At 41.2% G+C, this 16561-nt stretch overlaps 1 long non-coding RNA gene across 1 annotated transcript in view; it reads right to left on the bottom strand.

Annotated features, from left to right (window-relative positions):
• LOC129520789 (uncharacterized) overlaps positions 1-16561 on the bottom strand; it is a 24911-nt gene extending 8350 nt beyond the window's left edge. Inside the window, exons 1-2 of the long non-coding RNA XR_008666673.1 lie at positions 16458-16561; positions 186-392 (exon numbers count right to left, since the gene is read on the bottom strand). This is a non-coding gene — a long non-coding RNA (uncharacterized LOC129520789). The remainder of the gene's footprint in view (positions 1-185; positions 393-16457) is intronic.

Below are 16561 nucleotides of genomic sequence, written 5' to 3'. Positions count from 1 at the left end.
GTTAATTGATACAATAAATTATATAAAGATGTAATTTGTGACATCAATAACAAAGTTGGAGGTGGAAAGATGCAAAAGAGTTGGGTTTTGCATATGGTTACAGTTGTTATCAGCTTAAAATAGATTATTACAACTCTAAGATGTTTTGTGTAAGCCCTATGGTAACCACACACACACACAAATACCTATAGAAGATAGAGATCCTGGGTGGGTCAGCTGGTTAAGCATCTGCCTTCAGCTCAGATCATGATGTCCTACTCCTGGAATCGGGCTCCTAAATCAGTGGGGAGTCTGCTTCTCCCTCTCCTTCTGCCAGCTGCTCCCTTTGCTTGTGCTCTTGCTGTCTCTGTCTTTCTCTCAAATGAATAAATAAAAGGCTTTTTAAAAAATACCTATAGAAGATACACAAAAAAAAAATTAGAAAGGAATCAAAGCATGTGAATACAAAAAAAATCTACAACATACAAGGAAGGCAGAAAGAGGAAACCAGGGACAAAATATCTGCAAGATAGACAAAGCAATGAACAAACTGTGGGTTTTAAGTATTTCCCTTTTAGTTAATTAGTTTAAATGTAAGTGGATAAGTTCCTCAATCAAAAGACAGAGTGGCTGAATGGATTAAAAAACAGCAACAACAACCAGAGCCAACTATATGCTGTCTACAGGAGATCCACTTTGCTTATAAAGATACACATAGGGTGAAAATGAAAAGAAGGAAAAAGATTCCATGCCATGAGTAACCAAAAGAGCATAGAAATGGCCATATTTATATCAGATAAAACCGACTTTAAGTTAAAAACTGTCAAAAGAGAAAAAGAATTATATAATGATAAAAGGCCCAGTTCACCAGAGAGAATATAAACATTACAAATATACACTGACTGAACATTGCAGCATCCAAACATATGAAACAAACATTGTCAGAACTGAAGAGAAAAGTAGACCATAACACAATTATAGTAGGATATTTCGATACCCCACTTTTAATAATGGATAGAACAACCAGACAGCAGATCAATAAGGAAACAAAGGGTCTGAACAACACAATAAAGCAAATGGACCTAACGTGTATATACAGAACATTCCACCCAACATCAGCAGAATACACATTATTCTCAAGTGTACATGGAATATTCCCCAGAGTAGGTCACATGTTAGGCCACAAAAGAAGTCTTACCAATTTTAAGAAGATGGAAATCATACCAAATATCTTTTCTGACTACACTTGAGTGAAACTAGAAATCAGTAACAGAAGGAAAACTGGAAAGTTTATAAGTATGTGGAAATTACACAACACAGTCATGAACAACCAAAAGGTCAGAGAAGACAAGGGAAATCAGAAACTATCTTGAGACAAATGAAAAGGAAAATACAACATACCAAAATTTGTGGGATGCTGAAAAACAGTATTAAGAGGGAAATTGATAGCAAAACATGACCACACTGAGAAAGAAAGAAAAAAAGCAAGCTCTCAAGCCAATGACTTGACTTTATGCTTCAAGAAACTAGAAAAAGAAGAACAAACTAAACCCAAAGTTAACAGAAGGAAGGAAATCATAAAAAGAAAGGCAGAAGGGATGCCTGAGTGGCTCAGCAGCTAAGTGTCTGCCATCAGCCCAGGGTGTGATCCCAGGACCCCAGAATTACAACCTGAGCTGAAGGCAGATTCTTAACCCACCCAGGTGCCCCCAAATATTTCCCAATTTTTTACAGAGTGTTTTTTTTTTTCAATTGAGAACTCATAGTCTTTGAAAGATACTGTTAAGAGAATGAAAAGATGAGCCGAGGATGGGGCTGGAATATGATTATAAAGAGTAGCACAAGGAGACCTTTGTGGTGAAAGAATAGTTCCGTGTCTTGATTGTGGTGGTGGTTACACAAATATGCACATGTGATAACGTAACACAGGTCTGCACATGTACATCATACTAATGTCATATCCTGGGCTTGACAGTGTATACTAATTATGTAAGATATAACCGAGATAATAGAATATATATGTACTAGTCTCTGCCCCCAGTTCCTGGCATCTAACTCCTGAAACTCGTGTAATTCCCTAAGTGATAAGAGCACTAGGAACATCTTTTGTTCTGATATTTGTTCTTTGACCCTGGTTTCTGAGGAACAGAGTTCCTAGGTCTCTGAGGATTTCTTTTGTTCTCTTAACGGCCCTTGGATGGGGGCTGGTCACCAGAACTACCAAGCCATGACTAGAAGAAGCTTGGAATTTTCAGCCCTCCCTTACATTTTCTAGAGAAGGGAGAGGGGCTGGAAATGGACTTAATCATTGAGCATGGCTATGTGAGGAAGCCCAATAGTATGGGGTTCAGGGAGCATGCAGGTTGGTGAACATATCCATATACCAGGGGAGTGATGTACTCTAACTCCACAAAGATAGAAGATCCTGTGCTCAGGACTTTCCCAGCCCTTGCTCTATATATCTTTTCTTGGTGTTCATCTGTATCCTTTATCATATCCTTTAATAAGCCAGTAAACATTAAATGTTTCCCTGAGTTCTGTTCTGGTAAATAATTGAATCTGAGAGAGAAGAGGTGATGCAAAGTTCTGATTTACAGCCAAGTTGGACAGAAGTTGTGGGAAAATCTGGGGACGTATTACTTGCAATTAGCATCTAAAATAGGGGGCAGTCTTGCGGGAATGAGTCCCTAACCTATGGGATCTGGTGCTATCCCCAGGTAGATAGTATCAGAATTGGGGTAAATTGTAGGTCACATAGCTGGTGTCATGGAGGATTGCTTGTTGTGGGGAAAGCCCTTCACGTATCCAGTGTCAGAAGCATTGTGGGTATAGTAGTGGTGTGAGATTAACAAGGGAACACAGGTTTCCAACTCAGTAACCATCAAGGGAAACTGGGTGAAGGGGACGTATGGCCTCTCTGCACTATTTTAAAATACCTGTGAATCTACAATTATTTCAAAACAAAAAACTAAAAAGACAAACAGAAACTTCTAAAATAAATGGTGTTTGGATAAGCCCCAGACCTATTAGAGAGAAAATAAAATTGGATCTCTATCTCACAATATACATAAAGTCAATTCCTAGAGTTTTAAAGACATTGATACTAACAAAATTATTAAAGAAAATAACATAGAGGACTGTCTTTGTGACTGCAAGATAGGAAAATATTTCTTAATCTGGTCAAGGAAGAAAAGGAAGAAAATCAACAAACTTGACTACATGAACATTAAACATTTCTAGTCACATAAAGAGTGAAAAGCTACAAAAAAAAGTGAAAAGCTACAAACTGAGAATGATTGCAACATATAAAATTAAGTATAATTTAATACCTAGAGTACACATTGTCTATAGATCAACAAGAAAAGACAATTAACAAAATGGACAAAGAAAGAAACAGTGCTTTCACTCAAGAGGAAGCATAAGAAATCCATAAACACACGAAAACATCTCAGGTTCATTGGAAATCAGGGATATGTAAGTTGAAACCACAAAGAAGGGGCACCTGGGTGGCTCAGAGGTTGAGCACCCGCCTTGGGCTCAGGTCGTGATCCTGGGGTCCTGGGATCGAGTCCTGTATCAGGCTCCCTGCAGGGAGCCTGCTTCTCCCTCTGCCTGTGTCTCTGCCTCTCTGTGTGTCTCTCATGAATAAATAAAATCTTAAAAAAAAAAGATTCAATTTCACAACTGCCAAATGTAAAAGTTGGATAATACCAAGTGTTAGCTAGACTATGCAGAGCAATGGGAGTGTTCATATGTTGCTGACAGTAGTATTAATTGGAAAAGTCCTCTAGGAAAATGGTATCGCCCTACCTTAAAAAGTTGAACAGGCCTGTACTCTACAAGCTAGTGATTCTACTAGGTATGTATCCTAGAGACACTTGCATGTACACACCAAGACATGTGCAAGAATGTTTATAGTGGCACTGTCCATAATAACAAAATAAGCAAAAATAATAAAAGTGACTGGTTTTATGGTTTTGAGATTTACCTATGTTATTACATGAAGCTGTATTTTTTTTCCTGCTCTATAGTGTAAGTACTAATGTATTAGGGAAATGCCACAATCTACCTATCTAATCTCCTCTCTATAAGCACTAAAGCCAGACTTTTACTAAATGTTCAAGGGTACAGATAATTCTTATATTATGCATAATATCCCCAAGGGGAGAAATTATCTAACTCATTTTTAAGAGGTTAATGTCATATTGATGCCAAGACCATTTAAGGGCAGTAGAATGGACAATCTCATTTATGAACACTGGAGGCAAAAATTCTAACCCAACAGTAAATTATATTTATTTATTTGTTTTTAAGATTTTATTTATTTACTCATTCATGAGAGACACAGAGAGAGAGGCAGAGACATAGGCAGAGGGAGAAGCAGGTTCCCTGTGGGGAGCCTGATGTGGGACTCGAACCCAGGACCCCAGGACCACGACCTGAGCCAAAGGCAGACACTCAACCACTGAGCCACTCAGGCGTCCCCCAACAGTAAATTTTAAAATAAGGTATTACAACCAAAATACAGCTTATTCCAGGAATGTAAGGATTTTTTGAAAATCAGAAACCATCTCCGCTTTTGGCTTCCTACCCCAGTCCCTCTACTTCTTCCAAGGCAGTAACACAGGCAAGGAGCACCATCTGGCCAGTCAGCCCCTACAATTACTCTGTTGAGGCCACATTGTAGAGAGCACCAGGGAGTGAATGTCTGGGCTTATTCATACAGAAACGCTAATGATTTCAACACAGAGAGAAAACAGAGTTGCAACTGCATGATTTATTAACTTAAACTGGCCAGAACTGAGGTCACCAGGAGAAATAGCTGTTTTATGGATCCGGGACCCAGAAACTCCTTTGAGTAAAAAGGCTCAAGGTAATATTTTCTTTCATGACATCACATGCCTTCTGCACAAATCCCTTCTGCCTCCCCAGAACTTCTCCCTAGGCAGAGCTAATTTCTAATTTCCATTTATTTATTTCATTTGCATGTGGTATTATTACCTTAGAAGATAACTCTTTTACAGCCATCAGTGTAATGGATGGGTTCAGGTAAGGGTCATCCAGTGGATGTTAAAACCACTGGATGAGATTGCTGCAGGATAGGATACTTACATAGTTTCAAAGTATCACTGTGTAGGTTACTTGTTAATCACAAAGAGGAAAAGGTACCCTTGAGATGGAGGCTGATGGGATATCCCCTGAACCACGGGATCAAACTTACCATCACCGGGGGCGCCTGGGCAGCTCAGTGGGGTTAAGCACCTGCCTTCTGTTCAGGTCATGACCCTAGGGTCCTGGGATCGAACCCCACATGGGGCTCTCTGCTCAGTGAGGAATCTGCTTCTCCCTTTGCCTATGCCTCTCACCCCTGCTTATGCTCTCTTTCTCTCTCTCAAATAAATAAAATGTTAAAAAAAAAAAACATCACCAAGAAGAGACAAACTGACGTCATGTGCCTCCTGACCGATGTGATGGGAAGTAAACATCATGTATATAGTATTTTTGCCAAAAATGATTAACCAGAATCTAATTGCGGGAGGGAAAGCGACCAAATCCAGATTGTGGGACATTCTAAAAGACAACTTCCCTGGACTCCTCAAAAATATTAGAATCATGAAAGCTTATCTATAAGTGTGTGTACACAGCATGTGTGTGTGTGTGTGTGTGTGTGTGTGATTAAAGATAAAGATTAAAGGATCCTAAGAAAGGCTTCACAACCCAATGCAGTGTGGGATTCTTAAATGAAGCCTAGATCAAATAAGAAAAAAGCTATAAAGAAAACAGGGAAGGCAACTGATGACATTTTAATATGTTATTGTATATTAGCTATCATTATATCAGTCTTACATTTCTTGGATGTGATAATGATATTGCAGATATGTGGGAGAATGTTCATGTCCTTAAAGAGTTACATCGTGGGGTGCCTGGGTGGCTCGGTCAATTAAGCATCCGACTCTTGATCTCAGCTCAGGCCTTTTTTTTTTTTTATCTTTTTTAAAAGATTTTATTTATTTATTCATGAGAGACACAGAGAGAGGCAGAGAGACAGGCAGAGGAAGAAGCAGGCTCCATGCAGGGAGCCCAATGCGGGATTCGATCCTGGGTCTCCAGGATCACACCCTGGGCCAAAGGCAGGTGCTAAACCGCTGAGCCACCCAGGAGTCCCTCAGCTCAAGTCTTGATCTGAGGGTCGTGAGTTCAAGCCCTGTACTGGGCTCCATGCTGGGTATGGAAACTACTTAAAAAAAAAGAAGTTCATGCTGAAATATCCACACATAAAATGTCATGATGTCTGGAACTTTCAAATGGTTTGACAAAAAAGAAAAAAGTAAGGGTGCCTGGGTGGCTCAGTGGTTTAAGCATTTGCCTTTGGCTCAGGTCATGGTCTCAGGGTCTTGGGATCAAGCCTCACATTGGGCTCCCCGCTCAGTGGGGAGTCTGCTTCTCCCTCTGCCCCTCCCCCATTTGTTCTTTCTCTTTCTCTCAAATAAATAAATAAATAAATAAAATCTTTTTTAAAACGTACACAGGGCTGGGTGGCGCAGCGGTTTGGTGCCTGCCTTTGGCCCAGGGCGCGATCCTGGAGACCCGGGATCGAATCCCACGTCGGGCTCCCGGTGCATGGAGCCTGCTTCTCCCTCTGCCTGTGTCTCTGCCTCTCTCTCTCTCTCTCTCTCTCTCTCTCTCTGTGACTATCATAAATAAATAAAAAATAAAATAAAAAAATAAAATAAAACGTACACAGATGGATAGTTAGATAAACAAAATGTGACCAAGTGGTAATAATTGGTGAATCTAGGTGTTGGGTAGACTATTAATTCATTATACTATAATTTTACCTTTTCTGGGGATTACTTTTCAAAACAAAAATTTTGGGGAAAAGCAAAACCAAAAAACTGAAAAATGCACCTAATGCAATTGGAAAGAGGCAAGGACAGCAAGGGATGGATGGAATCCAGTGCAGCCATTACTAAGGCTTTAATCCTAATTGGCTAATTACCTGCTGTGTTCTTGAAATCCTCACTTTTGGGGATCCCTGGGTGGCTCAGCAGTTTAGGCCTGCCCCTTTGGTCCAGGGCATGATCCTGGAGTCCCAGGATCGAGTCCCACATCAGGCTCTCTGCATGGAGCCTGCTTCTCCCTCTGCCTGTGTCTCTGCTTCTCTCTGTTTCTCTCTGTGTCTCTCATGAATAAATAAATCTTTTTTAAAAAATTAAAAAAAAGAAATCCTCACTTTTGTGGTCACAAAAAAGGGGAACATTCCATAATTTTTGCGTGTTTCACTTCTCTAATTAATCTGAATAGTTTCTCCTGAATTTAGTTTTATTTTTTTCTTAGTTAACCTTGGTGTCTCCTCCTGTACGATTAAATTTCTGCAGGAGTGCTGACAACACTGACTCTATCTTTGGCCCTCCATCTTGCTCATGTGCCCTCTCTCCCATTACCTCCTAGGACCTACATGTTCCAGGCCCGTGGAAGTTAACATATGCCTTGATTGTCCTAAAGTGGTCGACCAGAGGCGCCATGTTAGAGAACTCGTAGTGATGACTGGTGCACAGAAGGCCCCACTTGAGATAACTAGTCGAGGTCTTCAGGCGCACAGATGGCACCACTTAAGATAGCACTACCCTTTGACCTCACCACAACACCTCTCATTCTATAAAAGCTCTAGGTTAAGGTCCAGAGTGGGTGAAAAATAGCTGTGTGGTGCTGATTGTCTGCTTGCCTGGTCCTCTTGTCAGCAAGTTACTCTGGATAAAACTATAAACAGTGGGTAGTGCTTTGCATTGTTTTTCAGTTTCAAAGGGCCTTCTCAGTTTGGAGAATCCTTTACTGAACCTCCTCCATCTTGTAACTATTTCCCTTCTCAATTCCACCCCCGCTTGGATCAGTGCTGTCCTTTCAAAAATGGAATTCACTTTAATAGATTAAAGGAAGAAAACCATAGGATCATCTTCCCTGATGCCAGGAAAACATGCAATAAAATTCAGTGCCCCTTAAAAAATAAGAAAACTTCCTTAAAATAAAAGAGTAGCTATAGCAATATCTCTATCAAAACTCAGACTTTGGGGATCCCTGGGTGGCTCTGCGGTTTAGCACCTGCCTTTGGCCCAGGGCGCGATCCTGGAGTCCTGGAATCGAGTCCCACGTCGGGCTCCCGGCATGGAGCCTGCTTCTCCCTCCTCCTATGTCTCTGCCTCTCTCTCTCTCTATGTCTATCATAAATAAATACATACATATATACATACATACATACATACATACATACATACATAAAAACCCTCAGACTTTATGAGTAATCTTCTAAATCTTAGAAGCATTTCCTTTAACATTGGGAACTAAGCAGGCCAATAAGATGGGGGTACTTCTATCACCATTAATGCTCAGCATGACATTGGAGGTGCTGACCAATATAATAAGACCAGAAAATGAAGGCAGAAGTATAAGGATTGGAAAGGAAGAGATTCATTTGCACATTATATCACTATTTGCATAAAAAAATTAAGAAGAGCTAACATTTACTGAGCATTTAATATGTGTAGGTTCTGTTCAGTAAACATTACATGTATAATGTCACCTAATTCTACTTCTTACAAAACCCTAGGACATAGGTACAATTACTGTCCCCATCTTACAGCTGATGACCTAGGGCAGAGAAGTTAAGAAATTCACTAAAGACGAAGCAGTCTAATCCTGGGGCCTTAAGTTTTTTTTTTTGGGGGGGGGGCTTAAGTTTTAACCACATTCTATATTATAACTTCACTGCCATCAATACAACTTGTAACAGACAAAGAAAGGGTGAGACGATTCAGTGCAATAAAATTAACATGTCTTTGGAGCTACAGAAGAGGATATAACAGTGGTTCTCAACTTTGGTTACATATTAGAACCTTTGAAGGAGGTTTGAATAACCCGAATGCTCTGGCTGTACGCAGACCAATTCTGTTATACAGAATCATGGAAGAAGACTGGAAGGGCCTCAGTTTCTAAAGAAAAACAGAATTAAAATTCTTTAAAAAAAAAAAGATTTTATTTATCTATTCACAAGAGACACAGAGAGAGAGAGGGAAAAGCAGGCTCCATGCAGGAAGCCCGATGTGGGACTTGATCCCAGGACTCCAGGATCACACCCTGAGCCAAAGGCAGATGCTCAACCAACCTCTAAGCCACCCAGGTGTCCCAGAGTTAAAAATTCTTTTTTTTTAAAAAAAAAAAATTCTTAAGAAGGGATCCCTGGGTGGCGCAGCGGTTTAGCGCCTGCCTTTGGCCCAGGGCGCGTTGGCTCCCGGTGCATGGAGCCTGCTTCTCCCTCTGCCTGTGTCTCTGCCTCTCTTTCTCTCTCTGTGTGACTACCATAAATAAATAAAAAAAAAATTAAAAAAAAGAAACTATTAAATTCTTAAGAACACTCAAGAATTCACTCAAACTGTACTAGAAGTTTCCTTTCTTGCAACCTGGGTGAGGTTGCAAATTTCAATCAGATGAATTACAGGACATGATTTGAATCCAGGAGAAGGCTATGGACAAGAAGTCCCTGTTGTGGCAACTATAAGGGTGGCTCAAATAGAATCATCTTGGTAGCCTGCAAAGCTCGGGTCCTGCTATCCAGTGTTGAAACTCTGACTGATAAGGACCTTACTGTGTTAATAAATTGTCAACCCAATAGCCTCTGCTTGTGTAAGATGTCAGCCTCAGCCTTCCTGAGAAGGTAACTATATCACAACCGTGAACTGTTGAGCTGGTCACCTCAAGGTGACCTTCTCTGATGGTAACTCTATCATGGTTGTGAATTGTTCACCCAGTAACCTGAACTTTGCGGAGATGCTAGATCTTTATTCTCAGTGATTAAGTGATTTTCAAACCTGAAGAGGCTTAAAATTAAACATACAGATGATAAATATATCAAACTTATCATATTTATACTTTTGTGTTTAAAAGATGGGTATGTGTTATAATTTTGAAATAATATGGCCTATTGAAGAATCTGGTAGAGGGATGCCTGGGTGGCTTAGTGGTTGAGCTCCTGCCTTCGGCCCAGGGTGTGATTCTGGAGTCACGGGATCGAATCCTAGATGAGGCTCCCTACAGGGAGCGTGCTTCTCCTTCTGCCTGTGTCTGTCTCTTTCTCTGTGTCTCTCATGAATAAATAAATAAAAACTTTTAAAAAATCCCTTTAAATCTAACATATTTTTAAAAGATTTTATTTATATATTTGAGAGAGAGCAGAAGGAGGGGCAGGGGCAGGGGCCCTCAACCATGACCCTGAGATCATGACCTGAACCAAAACAGAGTCGGATGCTTAACTGACTGAGCCATCTAGATGCCCCAACCTAATTAATGCATATATTTTAAAGATTGATTGATTGATTTAAGAGAGAGAGAGAGAGCACACCAGTGTGGGGTTGTGGGGAGGGGCTCAAGCAGACGCCCTACTGGGCATGGAGCCCAACTCAGGGCAGATCCCATGACCCTGAGATCACTACCTAAACTGAAACCAAGAGTCAGATGTTTAACTGAGTGTACCGTCCAGGTGCCCCAACCTAATTAATATTTTTATATAAATATCATAAATTTATACATAGACTAGTATAATTATAAATTAAATTCTTAAGGCTTAAATAAAACCAAAGTTTTGAGTTTGTGGATGAATAAATGTAATTTTAACTAAAAGCCCAAGATATTATAGTCTTTTCTGTTCACAAAATCTGCCCTCAGATATGAGAAAAAAAAAAACCACACTGAAGTTATTATTATCATCTATATTTAACCAATGAAGAACTGAAGTTCAGAAAAGTCCAGACAGCAGTCAACTCCATGCATGTCTGGCTCTAAAGCCTGTGCTCTTAACCAGTGTCCATGTGGCTTTCCTGACTGACCAACCCTCTAAAAAGTCAGGTGACTTTGGAACAATTAAATAAAATTTCTTTAAGTGACTTGATTAATGTTTGCTAATATGCATTATAGATTGGCTTTATAGCTAAGCAGTCAATTTCGGGTCAAAGAAAGAGAATTTATTGGCTTATGTAACTGAAAATTCCAGCTGCAGGCAGTGTTGCTACAAACTAAAACCCTGCTTCTTTCTGCCCTCTGTCTATGGTAACTCCATTTAGAGACAGGGTCTCCTTTCCCTTCTGGTGCAAGATGATTGGACCTATTCCTCTGGACTCAAGCACTGCTAAAAAAATTGTGGCTGCCTCTCTCCCAAATGATTCCCCCAGAAGAGTCATTGCATCTCATTAACTCTGACTAGCTTACGGGTCTATTCTGGAACTAATCATTGTGTCTGCGTATATGTGATACCTTAATTGTCCATGCCTGGGATTGACACCAAGTTTGAGGTAGAGTCAACTCCACCACAAACACTTGGGCTTAGGGTAAAGATTGTGCAGTGTATGTAGGACACCATCAAGTGGACCAACACACGCATGTGGGTGTCCCAGAAGGGGAAGAGAAAAAGAAAGGGACAGAGGGAATATCTGAAGAAATAATGGCTGGGCAGGCCCTGGGGCGCAGTGGTTTAGTGCCGCCTGCAGCCCAGGGCGTGATCCTGGAGATCCTGGATTGACTCCCGAGTCCCACGTCAGGCTCTCTGCATGGTGCCTGCTTCTCCCTCTGCCTGTGTCTCTGCCTCTCTCTCTCTCTCTCTCTCTGCGTCTCTATGAATAAATAAATAAAATCTTTAAAAAAAAAAAGAAATGAAGAAATAATGGCTGAAACGGACAGAGGGAATATCTGAAGAAATAATGGCTGAAAACTTCCCACATTTGATGAAAGAAGTGAATATGAACATCTAGGAAGCTCCATGAACTCCAAGTAAGAAGAATTCAAAGAGAACCACACTGAGACACATAAGATCAAACTTTCAAAAGGCAAAGACAGAGAATTTTTTTTTTTTTTTACAAAGAGAGAATCTTAAAAGCAGCAGGAGAGAAACAAATCATCAAATACAAGGAATCCTCAATAAGATCATAACCAGATTTCTCATCTGAAACCTTGGAGGCCAGGAGTCAGTAGGCCAACATATTCAAAGTGTTCAAAGAAAAAAAAAAAACTGCCAACCAGGATCTACATGTGACAAAAATGTCTTTCAAAGGGGAAGGAGAAATTAAGATATTCTCTGATAAACAAAAGCTGAAGGAATTTGTGATCACTAGATCTGATCTTCAAGAAATGCTCAAGGGAGTCCTGTGAGGTGGAATTGACACCAAACATTAACTGAAGCCATATGCAGAAATAGAAAACTCAATAAAGGAGCACCTGGGTGGTTCAGTGGTTGAGTGTCTACGTTGGGCTCAGGTCCTGATTCTGGGGTCCTGGGATCAAGTCCCTCATTGGGCTGCCGGCAGGGAGCCTGCTTCTCCCTCTGCCTATTATCTCTGTGTCTCTCATGAATAACAAATAAAAGGTTTAAAAAAGAAAAGAAAGAAAACTCAATAAAAGTAAATACATGGTAATTACAAAAGCTAGCGTTATTGTAACAGTGGTTTGTGACTGCATTAAGGAGGGCACTCGATGTAATGAGCACTCGATGTTATACACAATTGACAAATCGCTAAATTCTACCCCTGGAACTAATAATACGGTATATGTTAACTGAATTTAAATTAAAAAAATTTTTCAAGAACGTGCATGTGCCTAGAAGTGTATTCATAAGGCTAAATAAATAATAAATTTTTTAAAGGATTTTATTTATTTATTCGTGAGAGACACACACACACAGAGAGAGAGAGAGAGAGAGAGAGAGTGAGAGAGAGAGGCAGAGACACAGGCAGAAGGAGAAGCAGGCTCCATGCAGGGAGCCCGACATGGGACTTGATCCCGGGTCTCCAGGATCAGGCCCTGGGCTGAAGGCGATGCTAAACCACTGAGCCACCCAGGCTGCCCAATAATAATAAATTTAAAGAAAAAAACTAATTATTGGTTTAAAAGCTGGTGTTATTATAACTTTGGTTTATTACTCCAAATTTTGTTTTTAACATAATTTAAGAGGCTGAAGAATTTTGAAAAATTATTAGTTTATAGTTTATGTTTTGGGGCACACAATGTATAAAGATGTAATTTTCTGCCATCAACAACCAAAAGCAGTGGGGAGAGAATTACAAAGGAACAGAGTTTCTGTATCTTATTAAAGTTAGACTGTTATAAATTCAAATGAGAATTTAACATCCTAAACTTTAGGATGTTAAATGCAATCGCCATGGTAACCACAAAGAAAATAGCTACAGAATATAAACAAAATAAACAAAAGAGAAAGGAATTTAAACATTTTACTTAGAAATGAAATCAACTAAACACAAAAGAAGACAGTAAAGCAGGAAACAAGAGCCAAAAAAAAAAAAAAAAGCTATGGGGCATATAGAAAACAAACAGCAAAACAATAGAAGTAAGTCCCTCCTTCTTGATAATTACTTTACATGTAAATGGGTTAAATTCTCCAATTAAAAGACAGACTGGCAGAATGAATAAAAACATTTGATCCAACTAGATGCTTCTACCAAAGACTCACTTTAGATCCAAAGACACAAATAGATTGAAAGTGAGAGACAGAAAAAGATATTCCACACAAATAGTAACCAAAGGTGAGTAAATATTACTCTCCTAATATCAGACAAAATAGACTTTAAAGCAAAAAAATTTACAGATTACTAGGGGATATTAGCAAGAGGGAAGGGTGTAAGAAAAAGCAGGCCAGCAAGTACAAAACCTTAAATGACAGGTTAAGTATTCCTTCTGCAATGTGTAGTCTCCAAGGCTATCCAGCAGGAAGGACTGGTAATCCCAGATCTGAGTGACAAGAACTGAAATGGGAAGACTCTGGAGGAAGTGGACTTGGTTGAAGAGGTATTTCAGTTTACTCAGAGAACAATAAATCTTTTCCCATAAATGACTTGACTTGAAATATACCTTATAGAAGTGCCTCTGAAGATATATCTCCAAGAGTTAGACGTGATTTTTGAAAGTATAAAATGAAAGGCTAAAGCTTGCCTAAGCTCCAGCACCTATTGCCCAACGAATAAAAGAACAACCTTATAGATTTTTGACCTGGTTGCTTTTGATCTAAGTGGTTTTTAAGAAAGCCAGCATAAGTTGGCTATATAATCATCATCATCATCATCATGTAACCATTTAGTGAGCACTTGCTGTGAGCCAGGTACCATTAGTCTCTTCTCATCCAACATTCACAACACTGTGATGGTATATGTTCAGTTATTATCCTCTTTTCATAGATTAAAAAAAGAAAAACCGAGTCACAGAGTCATATGCAGCATTACTTCAATTAAGGTTCTATGCTTCCTATTTCCAAGTCCTGTTCTCAGCCCCACATTTCACATACACAAGCAGTTGCACTTGGTGAAGAGCATAGAGCACCGCCCTCCCCACTCCAATGATGAGCTGACAAGAAAAGAACTGCTTGACCCCTTTATGTCTCAATTTGTTCAGCAATAAATAGAAATAAAAACTGCCTCTTTGTTGAGCAGAGGGATGGGAGATAAGACCAGTTTTTCCTCTTGATTGGATTTCAAAGGAGGCAGCTCAACCATGACAGAATGGGAGGCTGGTTAAGAGAGTGTAGAGAGCATAGTTCTGTTGGCAGCCCAAGGACAGTTGCCTCATCTTGACAAGGGGCATAATAATAATAGTATCTACCCCCTCGGGTGTTTCTAAAGATCTAACGTATTAATCGATGTCATAGATTTAGAACAGTGGTTGACAAATAGTACTCATTATCTAAACACCAGCTGCTATTGGTATTAAAGATAGAAAGTAGGCCACCAGGGATCATTGTGGCCATAAATATATATAACCTCCAAGCAGAGAGAGGAGAGAAGCCCACGCTCACCTTGGCTTCCTCTCAGCTGGCATTCAGTTTGGAGGATTATTTAAACAACAGAAAGCAGAACTCAAAGAGATGACCCAGGTGGAGAAAAAAGGGTTGGGAAATAAAAGTTCTTATTTTTTATTATGTATCTGGTCAAGCAGTACATGAAGAGTATACCACTTGGCCTTGCCTAATCCTCGAAGATCTCTGGGGTAAATATTCTTACCTGTGTCCCTTGTCTTAGCTCTCACTCCCACCTCTGTAAAAAGATAATAAAAAGTGATGGGACTTTGTGTCTGGGCAATATGCCCCCAGAGCCTGTACTTCTAACCCCTATCCTCAGTGTGTTGGGGGGACTGAGACATACTAAATTATATCACAATCTGCACTAAGGTGTACGGAAAAAAATGATAAGCCCCAAATACTTTGATATGCCTTGTTTAAAATTTGATTTTAAATCCAATCTTGGGACGCCTGGGTGGCTCAGTGGTTGAGTGTCTGTCTTTGGCCCAGGACGTGATCCTGGAGACCCGGGTCTAGTCCCGCATAGGGCTCCCTGCATGGAGCCTGCTTCTCCCTCTGTCTGTATCTCTGCCTCTCTCTCTGTGTCTCTCATGAATAAATTAAATCTTAAAAAAATAATAAATCTAATCTTGATGATACTTCTAATAACTTGAAGTACCTCAAGTATCAGAGACACTTCATGAGAAACTTTGAGCACAACAGCCACTAGTTGGCAGCAGCGTCCCAAGGAGCAGCTTCCCCCAGGGCGACGATGGCATAGATCACCTGGTGGAAAACAAGAGTATAGATGGCAGGGGGTGATCTGAGCGGATGAGGCCCAACAGGGGAAGGAGTATGCGGAGGTCAGAGGACAGCGTGATCAGTGCCTAGAGGATGGTTGGGGTGAGGTGGGGGCAGTGGTGATGAGCAGCGACGAGGCTGCTTCTGGGCGCGAGACTCTGATCCTGAACGGCCTTGAATTTCTGGCCTAAGGAAGCTAGACCTTATCCCAGGGGAAATGCGGACCCAGGCAAGGTGTTAAGTAGGAGAGAGACATGACCAGAGGTGCATTTTGGAGAGATGTGCAGGGGTGCGTGGCTGACTCGGTCCGTCGGGCATGAAACTCTTGATCGTGGGGTTGTGGGTTCAAGCCCCACACTGGTTATAGAGATTCCTTAAAAATAAACCTTAAAAAAAAAAAAAAGATTTGCAGTGTGGAGAATAAGGGGAGACAGAGAGGAGAGGGAACAGCGAGGACGTGCTGCCGTGATGCCGGGGGAGGACGAGGGCCAGCAAGCGCCGTGGGCGGAACGAGCCAGATGGTTAAAAATGCTGTTTTAACAGAAGGGAATGAATGTTCGTTCCCTCTTATTACGTGCACATGCCGAATTGTTGGATTTTCCGCCCAGAACTGCACCGGAGGAACTCGAGGTCGTGGACTTCCATGGGGTCCCTCCGCAGCCCCCGCCCAGAGTCTGCGGGGGGACCCGGGTCCGCGGGGAGGGCGGGCTGCGCCTGCGCAGTTGCCGGAGCACAGGGAGGCCGCGGCGGGCGCCCCACCCGGGCCCAGGGACAGCAGATGGAGCATCTCTCAAAGCGCCGGCGAGCTTAGCGAAGCCCGGGAAAGGACGGCGGCCGGGGGCAGCCTCCTTACCTCCTTGCCCCTTTCCGTCGGGAGCCGTAGGGTCACCCCCAGGGCGACCGCGACCCCCGGGGCAGCGACAGCCCCCAGCGCCCTGCGCCGACCCGCCTCCCGCG

Source organism: Nyctereutes procyonoides, unplaced genomic scaffold (genome assembly GCF_905146905.1).
Source record: "Nyctereutes procyonoides isolate TBG_1078 unplaced genomic scaffold, NYPRO_anot_genome, whole genome shotgun sequence".
In the NCBI taxonomy this organism is placed as follows: Eukaryota; Metazoa; Chordata; class Mammalia; order Carnivora; family Canidae; genus Nyctereutes; species Nyctereutes procyonoides.
The sequence above is the reverse complement of the archived record's forward strand: the minus strand, read 5'-3'. Positions and strand labels throughout refer to the sequence as shown.